Genomic DNA, 20,151 nt, shown 5'->3' on the forward strand with positions numbered 1-20,151 from the left:
CAAAGAGATCAATCTGTAGCTATCAATTTCTATCCCATAAGTATTTAGAAAGAAAAAAAAAATTTCTCTAAGAACTCACAGATTAATCCTGAATCAAATTGTCATTTCTCTAAGCCCTATGAAATTTTTTAGTTTTTAAAAAAATGAAGCATTTTCACCCACAGAGAGAAAATTGTGTAGCTTCTGAATTTTAGGTGAAAATACATTATTTCTGTAAGGATTTTGTTATCCTTTTCACAGGAAAAGAAACTTTTCATGTTAAGATGATATGAAAAGACAGGGCTGATATATTTGCAAGGGATCAGAGACAAAATTCTTTCATCTGTATTTCCGTATTCTGAGGTAAAGAATATAGTTATAATTCAAGGTTTTCTTTCACATGATAGAGATTGAAAATCATGTTACTCCTCATTACTTTTTATTATTCCTAAAATATTTTAAAAAGCCAACTGTTACCTAGATTAAGGGAAATAAAATGTACTTTCAGTTACCAAAAAAGGGATGAAGATGATTAGAAGGGAGAAAGGTGGAGTGAAACAGAATGTTAAAGAGTTTTTTTGTTGTTGTTTGTTTTTTGTCTTTTTAGGGCTGCACCCAAGGCATATGGAAGTTCCCAGGCTGGGGGTCAAGTTGGATCTGTAGCTGCCAGCCTATGCCACAGCAACGTGGGATCCAGGCCATTTCTATGACCTACACCAAAGCTCACAGCAATGCCAGATCCTTAACCCACTGAGCGAGGCCAGGGTTCGTTAACCACTGAGCCAGGACAGGAACTCCAGAATGTTAAAGAGTTTTAAATGGAAATTCTTTTGAAAGTTTCTGCTGTGTAGGAACCTATTTTATTTCACCCAACACAGTCCCATTGAACTCTGGATTCTAGAGAAAATATGCCTATATCTGTATTAATATCTGTAACTATCCATCTCTGTATATCTATTGAAAGAAAATATCAATGATTTTCATGATTTTGTGTTTCCTTTATTTTTTTTTATTTATTTATTTTTTTGGTGCAGATTCTCCTTTTCTTTTGTAAAACCTTTAGGGTAGTTATATAATGTATGTTGGGGAACATCAATCTATTTACAATATTTTAAAACTTTTAAATTGCCTTTCAGTATTTTTATTTCCACAAAATTTTAAGTCATTTGTGTCCATCAGAATTTTTCTTCAATTTTTTCAAATGTTTGGGGAATTTACAGTATAAATTCTCAAGAATGGAATATTTCAAACGATGATATTATGTAATGAGCTAATAAAAGTACTTCTAGGAGATATTTGGAGATGAAATGAATGTGAACTCTGTATAAATTTCTCTCACAAATTAACTTGCCTCCTGGTTGTGGATCTTCATATATATCATTTTTCCCTTCAGACTTTTAAATTGCCACTCAATACAGACATGTGCATATATGTATGTGTGTGTGCATGCCTCATGCATGTGGATACATATGCATAGCCATAATGGCTAAAAAATAAACTATGGTGCAAGTTTAAAGTTTTTGGGGTTTCTATCTTTGTTTTTGCTTTTTAGAGCCACAGGCATGGCATATGGAAGTTCCCAGGCTAGGGGTCGAATTGGAGCTGCAGGTGCCAGCCTACACCACACCCACAGCAAAGGAGGATCCAAGCCGCATCCTCGATCTATACCACAGCTCATGGAAACGCTGGATCCTTAACTCACCGAGTGAGGCCAGTGATCGAACCCACATTCTCATGGATTCTCGTCAGAGTCGTTACTGCTGAGCCACAACAGGAACTCCTATTTAAAAATTTTGGATAAAGCATCTTAAAACATTTTATCTTGAATGTCTTAGAGAGTGTCATAATGGGATCATTGCTGAAGAGCCTCCAGATTGAGGTGTATTGGGACAAGAAGCTCTCCTAAATATAGCCTAATATGACTTTGGTGTGTGCAATAGAAAACATATCTTTACTATAAGGGCCTTTTGCTTCAGCTTCAGATTGTCTTTAAGTCATCACTCTCAAAAGTTTCAACATTTTCTTACTGACAAGATACAGTAAATGGAGAGCTGAGGAATCACTTTTTTGTACTAAGATTGTGTGATACTGCTGCATGCTTTCAAACACCTTAGGCAAGAGTTTGATGGGGCAGCAAAATACCTTATACAAAGATTTTATTGATGCTAAAAGAAAAATTAAGAGTAAAAGAAACCAGCAAATCCCCAGCTGTTATTGGAAATCGCCTGTGAACATAGTATTTTGGTTACTTCGTGTGGATATCATAGTGAGTAATAATAAGGCACATAAATGAATTGTACAAATTATACAAATCTTGCCTTAGAGGTACCCGGAGTCTTGTTTAGTACTAGTAACCATGTAATAAATTCGATGCCCTTGAATTGCAAGATAAATGTTCTATCCTTTTCTCTAATCTAATGCCTGTAATATTTTATCTCAAAGATCTTTTGTTTAACTTCATTTCTTGCTCATTTGTTGTCTAAGTTGAGAGTTACAGACAAGTAAACCAAAAGTATTTTTATTGGCGGATATTTGAAGGGGATGTTAAAACACATGCATGGTAACATAGTTTGGAACCTGGTTTGTTCAACCTTTCCTTTTTCCTATCTTCTCTGGCATTCCCAGTTTTTTGTTTTGTTTGACTTTGTTATTTTTTTATTGATGTTTATGACAATTTATAAAGGCTTACAGCATGCTGTACTGTAGAAAAAAATTGTATTGGGGAAATAATAAAAAATTAAGAAAAAAATTTAAAAATATAAAAAAGCTTACAGCAAACCACATAGCCTAGAAATACTGAAAAAAGAAAAAGTTAGCCATGTCATGAATGCAAATTATATAAGTAGCTACTAGTCCATTTTATCATTTACTACCATAAAATATATACAAATATATAAAGTTAAAACTTGGTAAAAATTGCACATACAAATGTGAATAGGTGTTAAATCACAAGTGCATAAAATTAACTATAGCCTATATTGCATGCCTGTCATGATTTTCCAGCCACCTCCTGTTGCTATTTTGGTGAGCTTAAGTGTTGTAAGTACCCACTTAAAATGCTGTCTGACACTAATCATATCAATGTGAGCAGTTTGTTTCTCCAGGAAATGGTGTATGGCAGTAAAAAAGTGATCTCTCGTGGTCCTTGTGTATTTTTCATTGTGTTTAATGCAATACAGTAAACCTTGAACAACACCATGGGACCTATACACTGTGCCAGTAGTATTGCTGGAAGTGCTCCCAAGAAGCAGAGAAAAGTCTTGACTTTGCAAGAAAAAGTTTGAATTTCTTGGTATGGACTTTAGATTAAGGTCTACAGCTGCAGTTCCCCACCATTTCAGGAAAAATGAATCTAGCATAAGGACCACTGTACAAAAAGAAAAGGAAATTTGTAAAGCCTCTGCTGCAGCTATGCCAGCAGGTGTGAAAAACTTGCACTTTTACTCTTGCATTGAAAATGCAGCTTTTATGTGGGTGCAGGATTACTACAAGAAAGGTGTACCTATGCACACCTTACACTCCTCCAGTGCTGTATGCCAATTATATCTCAATAAAATGCGAAGGGAAAAAATGGTATACCTTTAGACTATAATGTCATTCTAGAAGAAGTGAAGCCATTGTATGACAACTTACAGCAAAAGGAATGTAAAAGATCTAAAACTGGACAATTTAATGTCAGGAAAGGATTTTTTTTATAAGATTTTTATTTTTTCTATTATAGTTGATTTACAATGTTCCATCTATTTCTGCTGTATGGCAGAGTGACCCAGTCATCTCACATTATCCTCCATCATGTTCCATCACAAGCGACCAGATAATAGTTCCCTGTGCCATACAGCAGGATCTCATTGCTTATCCACTCCAAATGCAGTAGTTTGCATCTACTCACCCCAAACTCCCAGGCCATTCCATGCCTTCCCCTTTATTGTTAAAACAATAAAGTATATTTTAATAATTTTAGAAAGATTTTTGGCCTAAAAAAAAATAAAGATAACAGGAGAAGCCCCTTCTACCAACCAAGAGAAAGCAGACAAATTTCCAGATGCCATTAATAAAACCATTAAGGAAAAAAGATATCTACCTGAACAGATTTTGAATGCAGGTGAAAGTGCTCTATCTGGGGGAGGAGAAAGCCACAAAGAATATTCATTAGTAAGAAAAGCAAGCATCAGGATTCAGGGCAGGAAGGGGTAGGCTAACTCCCTGTTCTGTGCAAATGCAGTGGGAATTTATAACCAGGACTGCTCTTACCTATAAAGCCACTAACCCCACAGTCTTTTGATTGTACAAGAAGAAGACCTGGACAAGGAGAACCCTTTTTTTCTGGACTGATTCCATGGATGCTGTGTCCTTGAAGTCAAGAAATACCTACCAGACTGCCCTTAAAAAAAAAAAAATAGAGATCAGTTGACTTACAAAGTTGTGTTATTTTCAGGTATACAGCAAAGTGAATCAATTTAAATTGTGCATATAGCATATATTGGTTCCTTTTGAGATTCTTTTCCCATATAGGCTATTACACCGTGTTGAGTAGATTTCCTTGTGCTATATAGTAGGTCCTTGTTACTGATCAATTTTGTGTATAGTAGTGTGTATATTCCAGCATCAGCCTCCTAATTTATTCCCCTGATGTTTCCCCTTTGGTACCTGTTAAGTTTGATTTTGAAATCTTTAAGGGGTTTCTGTTTTATAAGTTCTTTTATAGCATATTTTATTAGATTCAGTATGATATTTGTCTTTCTTTGTCTGACTTTACTTAGTCTGATAATTTCTAGGTCTATGCATGTTGCTGCAAATAGCATTATTTCATTATTTTTTATGGCTGAGTAATACCATATGATCCAGCAATCCCAATCCTGGGCATATATCTGGAGAAAACCATAATTTGAAAAGATATATGCACCCTAGTGTTCATTGCAGCACTATTTACAATAGCCAAGAAATGGAAGCAACCTAAAGGGACTGCCTTTTAAAGTTCTCTGGATATTGGACAATGCCCCTGGCCATCCAGAACCCCAGGAGTTCAACATCGAACAAAATTGTCTTAATCAAATGTTTATGTCACCAGCAAGGCTTTTGGTCAACAGTTGGCCATTAGCAGCAAAGTTTTGAAGAGACAAAGGATTTTCAGCTGCACAGAGGTTGGTTACCCCAACTCCTAAATTGTTCAGTGATCAGCAATAATGCAGTAGCCTTTTTAATATTTGTTCTTGTTTACATATGAATATTAGCTAAAACACTTTTGATTATTATCAACATTAATCTATTATATATATACACACACACACACACACACACACACACATATATATATCTGCTTCTTAAACAACAGTTAGAATATGAGATGAAAGAATTTTTAAAACCGTGTAATATACTGTTTTACAAATTCTATTCCATGGTGCCATAAAGCTAGGTTATTTTTAGATTTTAGTGTTCTAATTGAGGTAGTCATTGAGGAAAGGCTTTTTGTATTTCTATAACTTAACACTAGGAAGTAAACCTTTTGATATCTTTTGCTGTTATTTTACTGTTGAGGTATCCTAAGACTCCAGAGCTTCATAAATCATTGGCCATTGTCTCATGATAACCACTTAGTACTTGAAATTTTGCCGCAAGTTTGGGTCACAAAAATAATAAAAGAACAATTGTTATTCTCATGTAGAGCTAAATGAATATTGACATGTCTAACTCTCAGCAAGCAGATGTGTTTAATTTTTTTTTGAAAAACTGGCAATTTTGTTTCAACTTCATTTTTATGTATACGGTTGTTTCTAAAAGCCAAAATATTTATCCATTGTCGCAAACACATTTTTCGCCTTTACTATTTGGAATCAAATTGAAAATCTCTTGGTGCAGTTTTCAAGTGTGCATTTTATGCAAAGCGATATTTAGGGATCACCCAGTAGAAATTAAGAAATGGTCCTTTAATATATGTAAAATGTAAAATCGCCCTTTGCAATAAAACAGTGTCTATCCTGTAAATTAAGAATAATACCATGACCTGAATCAATAGTAGGAATTAGTAAGAATATTGTAAATGAAACTGATTTCTTACTATCTACTTTTCTAAATTTTGCCAGTCACATAATGCTGACTGTGAAAATCCATATATCCATACATCATTTTTTCTTAGAATTTTGACTCATTATACATGTAAGTACATTTATGAGTGTTTGTGTGTGTAAGTGTGTGACATAATTGCTACAAAAGAAGCTACCAAGCATATTTAAAAGATTTTGTATGAAGCACTTTTAAACATAGTCCAAAAAATATTTGGCTGTCATGACTGGTTATTACAACACAAATCATGTGTTGGCGTATAGCTGTTGAAATCCCTAGCTGCTGAATGTCCTAGAAATTAAATTATATTTTTCTTTTTCTGCACTCTACAGAATTTGAGGCTGATCTCTGAGGTTAAATCACTTTTTTGACCTCGAAGATCTTTCAAGAAGTATTCATAAGAAGCTGTCTCTGGAGCCTTCCACTTTAAGGTAACAAATGATCTGAACTATGTTCACTAGGGAGGAAAAAGCAAGAAAAGTTTCAGTTAATAGAATCCAAGCTAAAATGAATTACGTTCTTTTTACCAAATGTTTGTTCTTTGTTCATTGTCTTATTTATAACAATTACTCAAGTTCTTACCAAAATAAAGTAATAATAATAGTCCATAACACTTTATACCCTGGAAAGATACATGAGTACACGTAAAGTAGTGAGCATAAGTATTAGGGGAAATGTCTCTGTTCTACTTGTGATTTTCATGAAAAAAAAAGGTTTTCTTTAAACACCCATAAGCTTGAGTTCCGGCATTTACTTCTGTGGATGAAGATGATCTTAATTCTCTGGTAATTGGGTGGCAATGTTTAAATTTTTTGATTGGTTAGAACTAGTTTATTACAAGGTCTTTATATAGGGAGAATATGTCTTTTTATCTTTTTTGTTTTTGTTTTAAGTAGATACATGTGAGAAGGAATATTGTTCATAAATAAGTCTGGTCTACAAATTCAGTATTTTCCTTAGAATGTTCCGAAGACTAGGCTAGGAGTCTAGTGATCCTATTATTTTTATTTCTCACAAAAGGTAGTATTGAACTTCAGCTTTATCAGAAATGTAGGTGATATTAGGGGTCTATTTTCTTTTCTTATTTTTTAATTAATTACATATTAGGTTGAGGAAGTGGTCTAGTTCCTCTTTACTAGGATCAGTCATAGATGTTTATCATCACAATAATGAAATATATACTTAATTCTTCGTAAGTTTTAAGGTAAATTTTAAATTACATAAACTTATTCTCATTTTCTCTTATGAAAACTGAGTAAAGAGATTCTAACAATTTTCGTATATATATACCCACTAAACTTATATTTCTTATTTTCTTAGTGAGGTTTAAAGGGCATATATCCTGGTTAGTGCTTGTCGTCAGTTCTATTTTTTTCTTTTTACACATGATGTCTATTCTTATTATACATTTATACAAGAACAAAAATCATGGAAAGTTCTGAGGGGATTTCTGGGGTGCAGCTCATATCCCATAAAATAATGTGAAGTTAGTAAGTAGAGCAATGAATAAGATTGAGAAAGCTTTTGTGACGTAAATATAATCTACATATGTGAATGTAATTAAGTATGTAATAAATGTGTAGAAACAAATGTGCATTATGTTAAGGTTACAAATATGATATAAAAAATCTGCTGAAGAGTTCTCTGATAGCTCAGTGGGTTAAGGATCCATCATTGTCACTGCTGTGGCTCTGGTTACTGCTATGGCATGAATTCGATCCCTGTCTGGGGAACTTCTGCATGCTATGGAGGTGGCCAAAATAATCTGCTGAGAAAAATCTAAAAGCTTTATGAATTCAGAGTTTCCTTGTGGCACAGCAGGTTAAGGACCTGGCATTGTCACTGCAGTGCCTCAGGTCACTGCTGTTATGCAGGTTTGATCCCTGGCCCAGGAATCTCCACATGCCAAGGGCATGGGAAAAAAACAAAAAAGAGAGAGAGAGAAGCTTCATGAATCCTAAGTGTTTTCTTAAAGAGAATTCACATACAGGAGCAAAGTGTCTTTACCAAAGGGACTGTTGAGTTAATTTCCTGAAGGTTGTTAGATTAAATGACTGAAAGTGGTCAAGGAAATATGCCTGGTGAATAATGTGTTTTTAATTTGGTGTAGGTGAAATAAAAATTTCATTTGTATGTGTGTGTTTATGCATGTGTGTCTCTGTGTGCATTGCACTATACAGTGAGTCAGCTCCATCAAATCTGCTTGACATTTAAAATTAAAAATTAAGGGTTCAGACAGGAAAATATAGTCACAATCAGTTATTAAATGATGATTCTGACTAGAGCACCAAACTAACAATAACTACTACCACTTCTACTATTAAACGCCCCCCCCCAATAAGAAAGAGGGATAAGAGGCCCTATCTTTTGAAGGCAACATGGTACTTTATTATTCACTGGCATTCAGTTGTGCTTAAACATCAATCTGGCTAGCACTGGCCATCCAGAAGTATAATGGACCTAATTGTTTTATTTTAGTTCAAAATAGGTCACCGAGATACAATGATTCTCCCAAAACAAGCATCAAAATTTGGTTGTCATGCTTTCCCCATTGTGCATAAATCTATCAGACTAAGAATTTATATATAAAATTCCCCACTATTAGGGGGCAAAATATTCACAAAAAGAGGCAAATCCTTCTCCACATGCCCATGCTTTAGCGATGGTGCTTATTCTGTAGCCATTTTCATGTGGCCACAAGACCCCACTGTATTTGGAGGTGTTATATGGATAGACAATTGTTTGTTCTTGAGGTATTAATATTACATTCTCTGGCTTTGATATGCCTATCAATTTGGATTGTTAATGTGGAAAACATACAAATTTTATTTCTAGAAATCAGGTCTCAGCGTTGTTATCTAATTTATCATCCATTTGGGGAAATCTAGAATTTCAGCTTATATGATTTTCATATTTTACACTTATACTGATCATGACTTAATGGAAACCAAAATAAAACTGTAGGGCTAGACCTGTTCTGCTCATTATGTAAAGCTCAAAAGGTGTTCACTGGAGGTTATTCATTCCTAAAGCATCCCTTTATCTAAAACAGACCCATTATAATCAAAATCTCTTATACTAGGAAAACAGTGACTTAGCAGATATCTGCACTGCTTAAATAACATCAGAAACAATGCCCCTTAAGAAAAAAAATATCGAAATCTATGTAAGGTAGTTGGATAGGACATTTAAAACAAAAGATTGAGCTGAGGCACAATAAATAATATATTTTGAGGTGATGTGTTAGAGGGTATTTCAATATATTTTTTTCTTTATTATTAAAACTCCTGACACTATGCAGGGTTACAGTTACAGAATACAAAGACCATATTTTCAGTTTCTTTTCGTTTTGGCATAGTCATAGAAATAGATTCTAGTAAGTGGGACGAGTAAAGAACTGGAACAGTGCAATGCTGGGGAATGGGAAAGAGGTCTCAGTGGAAGCCTGATCTTCTCCTTGTGTTTTTGCTTTTTTGTTCTTTTTGTTTTGTTTTGTTTTGCATCTATTCTTCTGGATCTCTGGAGACTTACCCCCTAAAAGTCCTCGTGTGGCTGGAAGACTCAAGTGAATTTGGAGCTGTTTTGGAGCTGTTATATTGATAGTCATTTCTAGGTTTAGATTGACTATGGTCCAGGCCAAAGACACCTGTGCTATGTTGGTGATAGATTAGAGAGCTGGAAGAAACGTAGATCTTTGATGGATCATAGAAACTGACCCTGTGACATTTTACAAGACATATCTTAAGCCACCATCTAATGCTCTGGGGGTGTACAGCATTTACGATATTTTCTCCCAGACAAACTCCCTTTTTAAACCTTTCAGTCAGTCTCTTTCTGTTTCTTTAGCCCTGATACATACTTACGATTAACTATTCCTTCTACCTTTCCTGAACTCCTTCTTCCAAGATTCTTTGGTTGGGTAAATGATCTGGAAGTTTTAGAAACCACCTCCCAACAATTATTTTTGCCACTTGATATCCCCTTAAAAGATTAAGTCATCTCTTAGAAACTAATTTTAAAAGTTAATTTTGAATTTATTATCAGCAGATATTAGCGAAATATATGTTAGCTCTTAGGTAACATTGTAATATTTAAATGGTCCTTCTATTCATTACACATTAAGGTCAAAGTAAATACTGTGAACATTTCAGGCAAATGGATGGTTAGTAACAGAATGAGTTGAATTTCTGCTTGGAGGTAACCGCCTCTTCTGCCATGTGTAAGTACTGACTAAAAAAGTCAAAGAGAACAGGGTTACATTTGACAGTCTAGATGATAGAGGAATACTCAGTTTGCTGCAACAAGTAGGCAGTTCTAACATAAATAGCTCCTAGCTATGCTTTGGAAGGGATATTTTCCTTAGACGGCTATGTAGAAACCTCTGTGGCAAGACATTATATCATTTACAAATCTGCCAGCTACCTTTTATGAGCTTCAGTTGCTCTTTATGACTATAATAAAAGAAGAGTAGCAACCATGTGTGTATCCAGTGGTCCCCAAAGCAAGCATCCTTCTGCAGAGAATTTGATGAGATCTTTGGATATTCTTTCCTTTCAGCAGACTGATTGCTATCTTAAGTCTTCTTTCCAAACCATCTCATTATTACTTTAATAAAATAAGTATGTATGAAGTATATTTGACAGTTCTAATTATTGTTAGTTAATCTAAGCATTATCAAAATAGTATGTTCACCATCAAAAAATAACGCATAAATCAATAAGGAAATTAAAATTTCCAGTACTCTAAATAGTACCATTTGATAGACATCTTGTAATAAGGTTAGTTAAGATGATATTATTCACAGTGCAAAAAAATTATATTTTAGTAATTATTTTTAATGTCCCTAAGTATAAATTTGAGACTATAATCATTTAAAAGGACGCAATTAAAAATAACACCATGTGTATAACAGTTTCAACTCATTTCAGATTATTGCAATAAATTCATAAATTTGTACCTTCCTTTAATTCTATATCTACATAGATGACATTACAGAATTTTAATCTTTCATTTACTATTTACCAAACTAAACATTGTCATTAAAAAGGCTGATAAGAAACTATGCCAAAAAATTCATTAATGAGCTTCGTTTTCACTACATGCCAAATTTATTCTTTAAAATAACATAGAAGTTATACCCACTAGGTCTCAAATCCAAAAACTGTTATGGTTATTTTTAAAATTTGTGGACACATGGCTTAAGTTACTAACTTTTATTTCTTTAGTTCTAGAAAACTGAGCTAATTTATTACCTTACATTTTAATGACATGAAGGAATTATGTAAATTTTGAACCCTGTCCTTATTCCCAATCAATATTATATTTTAACTTTTATTTTCCTTCCTTCTAACTTCCTCTTTCTCTGTTTCCTTGGTTTTGTTTTCTTAAAATTATAGCAAATATAGGAATATGCATTTTTATAAATCATTACAATTTTTTTCTAAATGAAGTACTAATATGAAGTAAACAAACATATTTACATCTGACTCAGATTTTTTTTTTTTCTTTCTTGAGGTCAACAGCATGGTTTTTATTCTCTCTCTGTATGTCTCCATTTTTCATAAAATAATGCAATAATTGATATACAAGTACCTCTATGACATCCAAGGTTTTACTGTTTGTTACTAGTTACTGTTTATTACTGTTATCAGTTTGAGGCTTGATTTGAACTTCAACATCATAAAATTGCTTTTAAATCCCCGTATACAGAGAATTTTTGCCTCCTTGTTGTACGCTATACATATGATTCATAATCTACTTGTCTTTATCTTCCAGAGTTCTACTTTAAGACTTAATTTAGATATCAGCTTTTTCACTGAAAATGTTTTTGAATTCCTCTTGAGTTCAGCTTCTTGAGTACACTGAGTATTTTTCTATAGTGCTCTTACTCTATTATTAGATACCTAAACAATGACCTGCCCATCCGGTCTCATCACCATTGCCTAAAATAGTGTTGTGTTTTTTCTGGTTATTTATTTATTTATTTATTTATTTATTTGTCTTTTTGCTACTTCTAGGGCCGCTCCTGCGGCATATGGATAGGGGTCCAATCGGAGCTGTAGCCACCGGCCTACGCCAGAGCCACAGCAACGCGGGATCCGAGCCACATCTGCAACCTGCACCACAGCTCACAGCAACGCCAGATCGTTAACCCACTGAGCAAGGCAGGGACTGAACCTGCAACCTCATGGTTCCTAGTCGGATTCGTTAACCACTGTGCCACGATGGGAACTCCTTTTTCTGTTTTGTTTGTTTGTTTGTTTGTTTTTACTTTCCTTCATTTTCTCCCTTTACTGTTTTTATTTAGATCTCTCCATTCTCTGTACTTCACTTACTCTACTCTAATTGTCTCTCAGGTCTCACCTCCTCTATAAATAATTCCTCAACATCCAATATTTTTCTGACTCTTCATCCCTATGGCTACCACGTCCTTACTGGCTATGCCACTCATCTAGTGTTTCAGTGGACTGCATGCTCTTGTTAAGTGTTGTTTATTGCTTTAAATGTGTGTTCTGCCTCTTCAGCTAGCTTGAAACTTTAAAGGACCGCCTCTTAATCAGGAGTCCACAGCTGGTCTGTGGGTGTCCTGAAGATCTATGAAACTTTAAATATTATACATAAGAAAATGTGTATATGTGCATTTTTATGTACACCTTCTTTAAAAAGAAAAACAGTAGCTAAAGTGTTTATCAACCAAACAAAACACTCATGTCTAAAATCCTTCAGTCTAAAAGATTAAGAAACATAGTTTGTAGGGTTTTTTTCCTCTTCTTCCATCATGCATATAAATAAAATATATTTGTGTTTATATCATATATGTATATCTGTATATTTGTGATTAGTCACCAAGCCCCAGACTCTCAGTTTGGATCACTAGGGAACCTCTTCCTAGAAGTCAGAAGAAACCAGAGACAGACCAAGACTAACAAAAAGTGCAGTAAAGCCCTCAGTTAGCTTAAATCCATATTTTTTCTGTCTCGTGATGTTAATCATATTATCCTTTTAAGAATTTTTTTTACAACCATATGGAAATCCCCAGGCCAGGGGTCAAATCAAGCTGCAGCTGCTAGCCTACGCCGCAGCCACAGCAATGTGGAATTCGAGCTATAGCCGTGACATACACCACAGCATGTGGCAACATGGAATCCTCAGCCCACTGAGTGAGACCAGGCTTGAACCGGCATCTTCACTGACACTATGTTGGGTTCTTAACCCACTGAGCCAATACGGGAACTCCTCCTTTCAAGGGTATTTTTAAACATTTTATTTTATCACAAAATAGTAGGTATAAACACCAATTTTGTAAAACATATATGAATAATTTAAGGAGTAAAGATGAAGATAGAGACAATTACCTGTACCCAAAAAGTCCCTTACAAGGCCCTCCACATACCAATTTCCTTTTTTTCCCTTAGAGATAATATATATCCTAAATCTAGATACATTAAAGTAGAAATAAATAAAAATTGATATATGATCATAGATTGGGAGATTCCTGTTGGGAAGTAATTATTTTTTGGTCTCTCATGTTCTGCATGTTTTTTATTCAGAATCGCTACTTTCCTGGCATATCTTTTCAAGGCTACTTGTAGCACAAACAGCCTTGGAAGACAGAGATGGAGTGTCCTCCTCCTGAGTAAAGGGAATTTGTTTACTGTCCAGTGTAATAAAGATAATGTCTCCCTCTTGGGCAAAGATTAGTTAGGCGTATTGTCCAGTAAAACGTATGTGTTTCCTAGACCAACATTTGTGAAACTGTGGCCTGCTAACTTGATAGCTTACATTTAGCATGAAGTGTCACATCATTCACAGTTCTTGACAATTCCCTTTTATAAAGATATAAATTCCTCCTAAATTTAAATGTAGATTCAGTATAATCCCAATTATAATATCATGGATTTTTTGGTGAACTTGACAAATTTATTCATGTATAATATAATTAATATACGTATATAATTTACATATATATTGAAAGGGACAAGAATAAGCAAAACATTTCTGAAGAAAAAAGTGGAGATCATCTACAAGTTATCATAACTTTTGTACAGTTAAAGTGACAAAGACGTGTAAATGTACAGGCGTTAGAAAACAGGCATTGGAACAGAAAAGTGAGCCTTAAAATAGTCATGCTTGTACAGACATGGTATATGAGAGATATGTCATGGCGAAGAAATGAGGAAAGAACAAAAATTTTAACAAATGGGAATAATAAAATTTCATATCAACATAAAAATGAAATTGGTGTCCTACACCATATCACTTCCAAAAATTAACTCCAGCCTTAGTAAATACATAAATGTGAACAGGAAAAAAAGAAAGCTTTCAAGCAGTTAATATAGCTAATTCTACCAAGATCTTCTTAGTTTAAACAGCATATAAAGCAAGAGCCATAAAGAAAAATATTTATAAACATAACTGAAAAGTAAGATTTTGTTCATATAGTGCATATAGTGTTTATTTTTTTATTTTATGATTTTTATTTTTTCCGTTATAGCTGGGTTATAGTGTTCTGTCAATTTTCTCCTTTTCAGCAAGGTGACCCAGTTACACATACATGTATACGTTCTTTTTTCTCACATTATCATGCTCAGTCACAAGTGACTAGATATAGTTCCCAGTGCTAGAATTTAAAATATTGCACAAATGAACCTTTCCACAGAAAAGAAAATCATATAGTATTTATAAACTTGCACTCTCTCTCTCTATATATATATATATACACACATATACACATATATAAAACCTCTCCATACACATGTGTGTGCAAAAATAGATGTATAAAATTATACATAAGATAAAATTCAAGTTAACAAAGACAAAAAATAAAAACTCAGCAAGCTTTCACTAGATACTTTAAAAAAAGGGCTATTCATTGGCCAACAATATTTTAAAAGGGGGCAAGACTCTAGTACAATTTAAAAAAAAACAACTGAGGATAGCAAATGCTATGGGTTATACCATAATGAGCGATGAAACTCTACCACTTTGCTGTGGAGAGCATAAAATAACACAGGGGAGTTCCCATCATGAAGCAGCAGAAAGGAATCTGACTAGGAACCATGAGGTTGCAGGTTCAATCCCTGGCCTCGCTCAGTGGGTTAAAGATCAGATGCTGCCATGAGCAGTGTTGTAGGTCGCAGACACAGCTCAGATCTGGCGTTGCTGTGGCTGTGGTGTAGGCCTGCAGCAGCAGCTCCTGTTTGACCTCTAGCCTGGGAACCTCCATATGCCCCGAGCATGGCCATAAAAAGACAAAAGACAAAAAAAAAAAAAAAAAAAAAAAAAAAGACAGGGATTTTGAAAAACAGTTTGGCAACATTGACAATCCACATATGGTATGACATGGCAATTCCAACTCAAGATGGGTACCCTGACTTAACTCTAGTTCTCCTTGTACATATGTACTAAGGTGTTTGAAAAATTTATAATAGCATTATTTATAAAAGCTAAATGAGACTGAAAGTTTAACCCCAAATTGACAGACTCAAATTTCCACCAAGAGTAGCATGAAAAATAAATTGAGGCGTTCCCATCGTGGCGCAGTGGTTAACGAATCCGACTAGGAACCACGAGGTTGAGGGTTCGATCCCTGGCCTTGCTTAGTGAGTTAAAGATCCGGCGTTGCCATGAGCTGTGGTGTAGGTCGCAGACGCGGCTCGAATCCCTCGTTGCTGTGGCTCTGGTGTAGGCCGGTGGCTACAGCTCCGATTGGACCCCTAGCCTGGGAACCTCCTTATGCCACGGAAGCGGACCAAGAAATGGCAAAAAGACGAAAAAAAAAAAAAAAGAAAAATAATAATAAATTGATGTATATTAAGGTAACACTTTCTACTAATGGAACTGAATGAAATATGGGCTATGCACAAGATGGATATATCTCACAAACATGTTTTGGAGAAAGAAGTGAGTGCAGAAGAATATGTAATGGACAAGTTCATATATATAAACCAAAAATAAGCCAAAAGTAAATGTTTTTACTTGTATACACATACAAGTTTTCCATTATGTGTGTACATGTATGTTTGTGTGTGTGTTTATATATTAGAATGAAAACGAATAAGCTGAAGAACATTTTCCAAAGCTTGTAGCCCATTGTCAAATAGAAATACCATTGATGGTATTTTGTTTATTTCCTTATTTCAAAGAGAAGATTCATTTCACAGTTAATATATTTTTTGGATTTGGCCATTGGAGATAACAATTTTCCAGTAGTAGAAGTTCACTTTTACTCTAATTTGGTAAGGTTATTTTTTAACCATGGATATATATTGCAGTTAACCAAAGCCTTTACTGCATTTTATGTGATAGGTGCAATATTTTTCCCAGCTTTATCCGAGATGTCTTATACTAATTGATTTTGTAATGTAAAAATCAATCCAGTATTACTGAGATTAAACCAACTAGGATATGATGTATATTTTTATCAGTTTGCAAAAATTTTGCTTAAGATTTCCATTTATGTACTTGAATTAGAGTTGCCTATAATTTGCTTTCCTATAATGTTATATTAGTTATTGGTAATAAAGCTTATGTCAGACTCATAAAATAATATGTAATACATTCTCTATTTTTCTACACTCTGTAAGAATTCTAAGAAATTACTTTTCCTTTACTGTTTTTAGTGTTTTAAGGGAAATCATATGAGCATGGAATTTCTTTGGTAAACATTTTTCACATTGTTTACATTTCTTTAACATAAATATTTTGTAATTGAGTTACTTGTTATTCAATTGTTTTATAATTGAATTAATATAATTCAATTTCCTTATAGTTATGTTTATATGTGTTTTCTATTTTATCTTTCTAGCTAATAAATCTAAATTTTATTTCATTAATAAGAATTCTTCATAATACGGTTATGTTTTACTTTTGGCAGCATCCATAGCTAATGTACCATTTTCATCACTGATACTGGTTTTATACATATATATTCTATCATCTAGTTCTAATCAACTTTCCTACAAATTTATCAAATTTTTATCATTTGAAACATGTAATATACTGTAAAATATTTATGTATGTTTGGTTTCAGTTCCATTATTTTTTGCTACATTATGCATTACTTTATTTTCACTACTTTTAGTGTATTTTGAATTTTTTCTAGCACTTTGAGTCACATTCTTTTTAACACAATGATTTCCAGTCTTTAACTTTTACAATTTATACATTAGATGTGATAACATTTCTGTTAATTATCAACTTAGCTGCAATGCAAAAATTTGTCATTCATTTTAAAATATTTTCTAATTTCCAATATGATTTCTTTTTGGACTTTTTTGCTATTTAAAAGTTTATTTCACAATCTTAGAATACATAGATACTTCTCATTTAGATATTTTAAATATTATTAATTTTGGTGTATTACAATTACTAATAATTTCAGGCCTCAGCAGACTATTGAAATTTGCATTATGAAGTATTAAATTATCCATATTTATAAATTTTGTGTATTGCAGTTTTGGGGAGCAGTGATTCACATATATTATATATAATTATTTATAGAATATATAATAATTATATAAAATTACTATATAAAATTTCATAAAGATGATTTATATATAATGATTTATATAAAATATGTCTATATAAAACAAAATTCACATATATATTAGGTGTTCTTAGTGAGGTTCATAGCCTTTATATCCTTACAGATTTTTTATTTGCCTGTTTTTCATATTATAGTAATTATTAAAATATCACAATATGATTATGAATTTTTCTATATCTGTTTCTAGTCCTGTCCTTTCTGCTGTTTTTGTATTTAGGTAATATTAAAAAATTCACATTAATTTAAAATCATAATATATTTAATTACTAAAATGTACCCTCTTTATGGCTAGCTTACATTGTTTAATGTAAAATCTTACTGCCTAATAATGTAGCTTAGAATTTTACTTTACATATTGCATATATATGTATAGATATATATAAGATATGTCTTTCCTAATCATGAAATAATTTTGTTCCATTTTTAATTGAATCTGACAACTTTTATCTCTTAATTGGAAACTTTAGTGTTTTTATTTTTATAAATTTACTGATATGTTTAAGTCAAACTTACTTTTATGCTTTCTGTTTGTCCTTTGTATACTATTTAATTTTTCTATACCTTTTATATTATTTTTATCATTCTACTGTTTATTTATTTGTGTGTGAAGGAGAAAGAGATAGCTTTATTGCTTTGCCTGGCAAAGAGAACCATAACAGGCTAATGCCTTAAAGACTGTTCTCATCATTCTACTCTTTTATCATAATATTTTCTACCAGTTTGAAATCTTATTTAAGAACTACTGGGGAGTTCCCGTCGTGGCACAGTGGTTAATGAATCCAACTAGGAACCATGAGGTTGAGAACCATGAGGTTGCGGGTTCGGTCCCTGCCCTTGCTCAGTGGGTTAACGATCCGGCGTTGCCTTGAGCTGTGGTGTACGTTGCAGACGCGGCTCGGAACCCGCGTTGCTGTGGCTCTGGCGTAGGCTGGTGGCTACAGCTCCGATTGGACCCCTAACCTGGGAACCTCCATATGCCGCAGGAGCGGCCCAAGAAATAGCAAAAAGACCAAAAAAAAAAAAAAAAAAAAAAAAAAAAAAGAACTACTGGGAGTTCCCCGATGGTCTAGTGGCTAAGACTGGGCAGTATCACTGTGGCTCCTGAGTTTAATCCCTCGTCTGGGAACTAAGATCCCACATCAAGCTGCTACTCATCAAAGCCAAAAAAAAAAAAAATTACAGCATTAATATTGAACCTATAAAAGCTTAATTGTAGTTCTTTTGTGGCACTGCAGGTTAAGGATCTGGCATTGTCACTGTAGGGGCCAGGTTGCTGCTATGGCACGGGTTTGATGCCTGGCCTGGGGTCTTTTATGTGCTGCCAGCATAGCAAAAAAAAAAAAAAAAAAAAAAAAAAAAAAAAAAAAAAAACTTAATTATACTGTATTTATTACACTCTTCCTGGGCCAAAACAATAAAATACTTTGATATCTTTAGTGCCATATATTACCTAACTCCACCTAGCATATTTTATAGTTATTTTAGATTATAATTTTATCTTGCTTATTATAGCAAGACATTATTTTCTTATATTGACATTTTAAAGTTAAAAATGTTTTCTCTCCCTCCCCTCTCTCCCCTCTGTCTTTTATTCCTTTTTAGTTTTATTTTTCTAAATCTCTGACCATCTTTGTGGAAATATTATCCTTCTATCAGAGGCATAATAATGTTTACTTTTAGTTATTGGCTGTTTTGTCAATTGTCTCAGCTTTTAAAAATTAAATATTTATTCAAGTAATTCTAAAATTCTTAAGTAATTTTTCGCTGTTTATAGAATTCAAGTTTGATTCTTATTTTCTTGCAGCAAATTCATGATATTATTTGTCTTTCATCTATTAGTTGCCTATCTTCTGACTTTCATTACTTCTGAAAATTTAGTTATCACTGTCATTCAATTGTGCATGTTTTTCCTCTTTATGCTTTTGGATCCTTTAGTTATTTTTACAATTCATTAGTTTCTCTCTTATGTGTCAATGAATTTCTTGAATCTACTGCTTAATCTTCAACCAATTTAGGAAAATTCTTGAGCAGTAACTCTCAGTATCCCCAGGATGCCGCATTTTTCTCTCCTCTCCTTTTAGCTACAGTTGAAATTATGTAATCCCTACTTTATTTTCTTTGCTCTTTTAATTTTTAAGCATATTATTCTTCTTGATGCTTCTGAATTTTGATTAATTTGTTTTCCTATCTTCCAGTCAAATGAGTCTCTCTGCAACTTTTCCTATCCTGCTGTTAAAAAGATGAGTTGTTTGAGGGTGACACCAAGAAAACAGTATTGTAATACCTATTCCTACACAAAAACATGAAGAAATAAGCAGAAAGTGTTGGAACAAGTTTGTCAGAATTCCAGGAAACAAGTTTTACAACATGCAAGCAAATGCTAAATCGAGAGAAAAACACCTGAAAATTGTTGTTTTTATTGAGTCCAGTCCAACAAATGGCTAGGTGGTTTTCCTTGCCCTTGACTCACCTTCTCCCAGTTTGACAGCTATCTTAAAGAGGCCAGTCCACCTCCCTAGTGGGATCCTCTTCTTTGCTTCTGGAAGAAGCAGAGAAGCTTTATT

General features: G+C 33.6%; 1 long non-coding RNA gene across 1 annotated transcript in view; it reads left to right on the plus strand.

Moving 5' to 3' along the window:
• The window catches only part of LOC110255770, a 76,932-nt gene extending 70,441 nt beyond the window's left edge, over window positions 1–6,491 (plus strand). Inside the window, exon 4 of the long non-coding RNA XR_002336580.1 lies at window positions 6,372–6,491. This is a non-coding gene — a long non-coding RNA (uncharacterized LOC110255770). The remainder of the gene's footprint in view (window positions 1–6,371) is intronic.

The sequence above is a fragment of the Sus scrofa genome, chromosome 11, assembly GCF_000003025.6.
Source record: "Sus scrofa isolate TJ Tabasco breed Duroc chromosome 11, Sscrofa11.1, whole genome shotgun sequence".
NCBI lineage: Eukaryota > Metazoa > Chordata > Mammalia > Artiodactyla > Suidae > Sus > Sus scrofa.